This window comes from Orycteropus afer, unplaced genomic scaffold (assembly GCF_000298275.1).
Source record: "Orycteropus afer afer isolate SDZICR_OR568_19922 unplaced genomic scaffold, OryAfe1.0 scaffold00109, whole genome shotgun sequence".
Lineage (NCBI taxonomy): Eukaryota > Metazoa > Chordata > Mammalia > Tubulidentata > Orycteropodidae > Orycteropus > Orycteropus afer.
Window position 1 is genome coordinate 3,580,859 of NW_006921696.1, and position 6,362 is coordinate 3,587,220.

The 6,362-nt window shown below is 37.0% G+C and overlaps 1 protein-coding gene across 1 annotated transcript in view; it reads right to left on the reverse strand.

The window, feature by feature from the left end:
• Nucleotides 1-6,362, reverse strand: part of LEKR1 (leucine, glutamate and lysine rich 1) — a 332,736-nt gene that overhangs the window by 127,695 nt on the left and 198,679 nt on the right. The window lies entirely within an intron of this gene.

Genomic DNA, 6,362 nt, shown 5'->3' on the forward strand with positions numbered 1-6,362 from the left:
GATGGCACATAACAACAACAACAGCAACAAGTCTTTTTTTCAAAAAACTTTTTATTGTAATTTGAGCAATTACAGAGCAAATGGGTTTCCCATTCAACAATTCCTACACATTTTGTGTCATGCCACTGATGGCAATCCCCACAATGTAACAGTACTTCTACTTTCTCCCTGTTTGGTGTTTCCATTAATCTTTTTTTCCTATTCCTTTCTGCCTTCTGAGCTTTATCCCTGGGCAAATGCTGGCCTTTTGATCTCATATGGTTGATTGTTCTAATGAGTGTGGACCTCTCTGGTGTTACTGTTCACCTCATAGTCTTGTCTATTGTTTGGCTGAAGGTTAAGCCATGGGGATGGGTTCAGTTCTAGGCCTGAAGGGTATCTAAGGGTCACAGTCTTGGGGTTCTACCAGTTTCTATCAGACCAGTAAGCACTGTCTTTTTTGATGATTTTTTTTTAGTTTTGTTCCACATTTTTCTACCACTCAGTCCAGGAACTTCTATTGTGATTCCTTTCAGACTACTCAGTAATGGTAGCCAGGCCCCATCTAGGTCTGGTCTCAAGGTCATGGTTGTGACCCTGAGGTTTAATTGTAACCAAAGCAGATCACCAGACTTTTCTCTGTAGTATCTCAGGGTGGGTTCAAAACATATTCTTTTGAAGGTATCACTCAGCTCCTGAAGAATAATGCCATTATTTATTCTACTTTGCCTGGATGACCATTTGGGGCTCTTTGGCTGCTCAATGCTTCTTGTGCTGACATCCTATAGGATTATTTGTTCCGACCCACCCAATTTTTTGCCTCTTCCTCTCCCTACCATCAAGCTAATTTTCAAACAGTGAATAGGCTGTTATTAATGTTTCCAAAGGAAATTTGTGTAACCTGCACACATCTGAATTTCTGATCATGTGGCTCACTTCTGAAAAACTTGATTGTCTCAACTCTCATGGTCTGAACTGAGAAGCATTGCTGAGGCTTCTTGGTAGAAGTGAAATAGGCAAATCATTGCAAGTCTCCTGGTAAAGAATTTGTTAATTCTGGGCAACATTTTAAAGACATTCGAATGACTTTCAAAGGCAAGGAGATAAAAAGCAAGAAACTGGCTTCCACAGAGTCTTAAGTGGGGAATTCAAGCAGTATTTGAGGAAGATCATTCAAGCAGCCATGTCTAACTTGTATGTGGATGCAGAACTGAAACTGAAGCAGAAAGAGCAAATGGCTTGAATTATCCAAGTCCTGTCACTAGCCTGTGTGTGGGCACTGTGATCTGAACCTCCGTCTCAATGACAGCCCTTGCTGGCACTCTTTCTGAGAACATGGGAACATGGAAAACAAGCTCACACAGATGGACTGTGCAGAACACATTTTAAAAGATTAGAATTATAAAACTTCTATGTTACATATACTGAAATGTTTTAAGAAGCTATTTTTAATAGGAAACCTTAAAATCTTCATGTAGCTATAAAAAAACAGACATATTAATTTCTATATACATCTTCAATTTGTTTTAATAACGGATTATGAGGAAAATCCAGTTGCATAAATCAGACAATAAATTTATTCTAAGCATTTTAATTAGGATTTATCAGACACTTGTATAAGCCTTTATTTATCCATTATTTTCACATATGTTATTTAATTTTGTCCCTCAAACTGGCATGTAGGTGCTAACAGGGGTCCTCTCTGATTCTCACTAAGGTCTTGTGTGTTGTCTTAGAATCAGTATATGCATTAGCTATCTATCAAACTGACCGAAGATTTTAAACTTGGCAGAGGCTATGAGTTTTAAGGGATTACTCCTCAAAATAAGATTTAATATGGACTTGATAGAATATATTTGTGCAACACATCTCTTCCATGTGTCAAGTGAGAAAACATAAAGTAATATACACACAGAATTTATTTTTTGAGCACAACTTTTGAAACAAAGAAATTTCTTATGAATGTTCCATAATATGTTGCTTTGTTATCAAATTTAAGTGGGCTTGCTGAGAGGGCCTGTTCACAGGCACAGGCAGAAGACTGAGACTCACATGCTGAAGAAAAATGAGGGAAAGAAGTTGGTGTTTGTTGATAGTATACTATGTCCAGGCACTGCACAGGGTGCTTCTTCTATATCATTTCACTCAGTAGTTACAAATAACTTGAAAAACAGGTATTTGTTTATTTTTACAGGTGAAGAATCTCGGGACTAGAATAATTAGCTATCAAATGTCACAATTTATTTAGAAGTCTGCTGTGATTAACACCCAAGTCTACCTGATTCCAAAGTCACATCTTTCTACCATTCTATTTATTGACCCTTGAAATACAAAACCTGCAAGTATTTGTCTACAAAACTGCTTTGTGTTTGTCTACAAAACTGTTGTTAACATAGCTACAGATCTGTTTACCATATCCCAGAATCTTTAAAGCGGTAGACTTGAAAGTATTAATGTAAATGAAATATGTATTTAAGTTAGCAAAATTTCTAACTCCAAATGTTGGTTTTAGATTGTCATTTATATATTATAATTAATGAAAGCTTTAAGATAAATCTGGTATCACTGTGACTTGTTTCATGAGGTAACATAAGAGAGAACAATTCTGCTTTCCCATTAAATGTCTCTTGGTGCTTTTGTTAGGATATAATCCTAAACTAGATGAAACATGGGTCTGAGACCATGTAATACATTTGATGTTGTGACTTCTAAATGCAGCTTTAGTTGAAAAGAAGAATTGATTTTGTCTTAAAAATAAACCCTGAGGCTTTTAACCAAGATGACGGACTAGGCAGATATACTACCCAGATCCTCTACAACAAAGACCTAGTGAAACCAAGTGAAACAGATACAGATGACAATCCTAGAACACAGAGCTTCAAAGGAAAGGATAAAAAAGTAGATCACATACTGATTAGAGGAAGAGACTGAGTGTAAAAGGAGGCATATGGAGTGATAAATTTCCTACTAGCCTGGCACAACACAACCATTATGAATTATTGAAAGCAGTGTTCTGATTGGGGCAGGAACCAGATAACTGGCTTCGCTTGCCCAGAACCACACTGGGACTCACACTGGTGATAAGCAACCAGAGAGGTGTGATCACCCCCTTCCCCTGTATAATCTCCCAGTGAGCAGAGGCACAGCCCTCTCCACCCCCACCCACTTGGTGGCTGATCAACCCCCTCCAATGTGTTGCTTATTTTTCTTTTCTTTAATTTCTTCTTAGTTCTTTTCTTCTCCCAATTTTTCCATTGTTTCCTCCTCTTTTTTTTTGATCCTGCAGACTAGACAACCACCTCTGCTATCTCCACAGTTGGCCACCCACCTCTGCTACTCCACAGTTGGCAATGCTGCCTTTGCGAGAGGAGGTACACAATCCCATGGAGGGAATGGCCTGCCCTTTTGCACCTCTATGATCAGCAGCACCCATCCCTGACCCTCTGAGGTCAGTGGTGTGCACTTCTGCAGGGCAGGCACTACATTCCTTCTGCAGTTATGTGTGGCAACTAATACTGAGCCAATACTGTGCTGCTTTTTTTTTTTTCTCTCTTTATTTCATATTAGTTCTTCCTTCTCCCCCACCCCTTGTTTTCTTTTTCCTTTTTTTTTTTTTTTTTTGTTTCTTTCACTTATCCCCTTCGCATTTAGCAGCTTGCAGAGCAAGTGCTGTGGCTCTTCCACAGTGTGTTTGGCAGCTAGTTTGTGCACCAGTATTGTACCACTTTATTTTCCTTTCTTACTTCTTCCCTCAGCTCACTGGCTTTTTTTTTTTTTTTTCTTTTTTTGTTTTAATTTTTCTTACTCTCCCTAACCCTTATATTCTCCTCACATCAGTAGGGAGCCAGCAACACTACCCACCCATACCACCTCTGCCACCCTAACCCCTGGGCAAGTGCTACTGCCCTCTCCTTAAACAATGCATCAATAGCAGACAGTGGCCAACACCCACCTAGCCTGCCCTATACAGCTCTATGTGCCCAATATCCCACCTGATACAGAATTCAACCAGAGATAGTTGGTGAGTGTCCTGATGCTGCCAAACAAGCAACCAAAGTAATATGCACTCCCTGTTACCCAGATATATTAAAACAAAACAAAACAAACAAACAAAAAAATAATAAGGTGAAGCAAACCAACATAAAATCAAAATTAACACAATATACCACAATGTCTCACAGACAACAAATAACTTTAAAACACACACACACAAATAATAACAGGAAGAGATGGTTCAAGCAAGTAACCAAAATACTGGTCCAGAAAATCTGCAGGAAGAAATGGCATTGGAACTACCTGATAAAGAATTGAAAAGAATTATACTTAGGACACTTCAACAAATTAAGAAAGAGATCAAGAAAAACAAAAGCCACACCATGAAAATCAGACAAAAATCAAGGAAAACACAGACAAAACCTTAGAAGACTTCAGGCAAACAATATAAAAACAAGTTGAAAAAATAAAGAGAACATTAGAAACCATACAAAAATATTAAATAGAAACCCAGAAGATTTAATACTAAAATTTCAGAAATAAAAAGATTGAAAAAAAAAAAAAAAAAGAATAAAGCTTAATAACTAAGTGGAACACCATCAAGAGGAATACATACATGTGATTGGAATTCCAGAACAGGAACAGTCAAAAACAAATCAACAAACAAAAAAGCATTGTTGAAGAGTTGTTGGAAGAAAACTTCCTTAATTCATGAAAAATGAGAAGATATGCATTCAAGAAGCTCAATCAGCCCCAAATAGGATAGACTCCAGAAGAAAATCACCAAGACATATTATAATAAAACTTTCTAAACCCAACACAAAGAAAGAATCCTGAAAGCAGCTCAGGAAAAACGAAAAGTTACCTGCAAAGGAGAACCATTAAGTCTAAGCTCTGATTTCTTGGCAGAAAACATGTAGACAAGGAGGCAATGAGATGACATATATAAAATTCTGAAAGAAATACTGCCAACCAAGAATTATACATCCAGTAAAACTGTCCCTCAAATACAATGGCAAAATTAAGATATTTCCAGATAAACAGAAATTAAGGGAATGTGAAAAAATCAGAACAACCTTACATGAAATACTAAAGGGAGTCCTTTGGACAGAGAACCAACAATGGCAGACCATAACCTGAGATTAAGATCCATGAAAACATCACCCAGAAATCAACCCCAATACCAAAAAAACCAAAACCAAACATGGAGTTGGATCTGACTCATAGCAACCCCTCCTTGGGTTTCTGAGGCAGTATCACTATGGAAGTAGATTGCCCAATCTTCCTTCCAAACCCCAATACACAAGTATCAAAAATAAGATAAACCTATAACAATGAAAGTAAGGAACGTCAATTTGTAAACAATGACGACTACAAAAAGAGGTAATAAAAAGTGTAGTTACAGATATTCCAGAGAGCAAATAGAGATGATATAAAGATCATCTTTTGTTTTAAACTTGGGAAGATAATAATAAATTACAGGGCCACCTCAAAGAAAATTAATAAACTGTCTCACCAAATTGAGAAATAAGAAAATCATAACATTTCAGTAAACACTAAAACAATAGCAACAAAAGAAATGATAAGAAAGTCCAGTAACAAAATGAATTCAGCACAGAAAAATACATATAACAAAGAAATAATTAGTACCATAAGAACAAAACAAATAAACCACACAGCAAAATGAAAGCAGTAAATTCACACCTTTAATAATTACAATGAATGTAAAAGGATTAAATGCACCAGTTAAGAGACAGTGAATAGCAGAATGGATGAGGATATATAACCCATCAATATGCTGTTTATAAGAGACACACCTTAAACACAAAAATAAGCTGAAAATAAAATAATGGAAAAATATATTTCAAGCAAATAACAACCAAAAAAGAGTAAGAGTGGTAATATTAATTTCTGTTAAAACAGACTTTAAGGCAAAACCAGCAAAAGAGACATGGAAGGGCATTATAAAATGAGGAAAATGTTAAGATAACAAGAGGACATAACTAAAATAAAATCTATATACCCAGTGAAAGCACCCAAAAATACATAAACCAAACTTTAACAGAACTGAAAAGAAAAACAGACAACTTCACAATAATAGTTGTTGTTGTGGTTATGTGCCATCGAGTTGGACCCTACTCATAGCGATCCCTCCTTGGGTTTCCGAGGCAGTATCACTACAGAAGTAGATTGCCCCATCTTCTTTTTGAGGAGTGGCTGGTGGGTTTGAACCACCAGCTTTCTGGTTAGCAGTCAAGTGCCTTAGGCACTATGCTACCAGAGCTCCCATATATATGGGAGCTCTGGTAGCATATATAAAAGGGAGCTCTGGTAGCATAAGGCATTTGACTGCTAACCAGAAGGCTGGCGGTTCAAACCCACTGGCCACT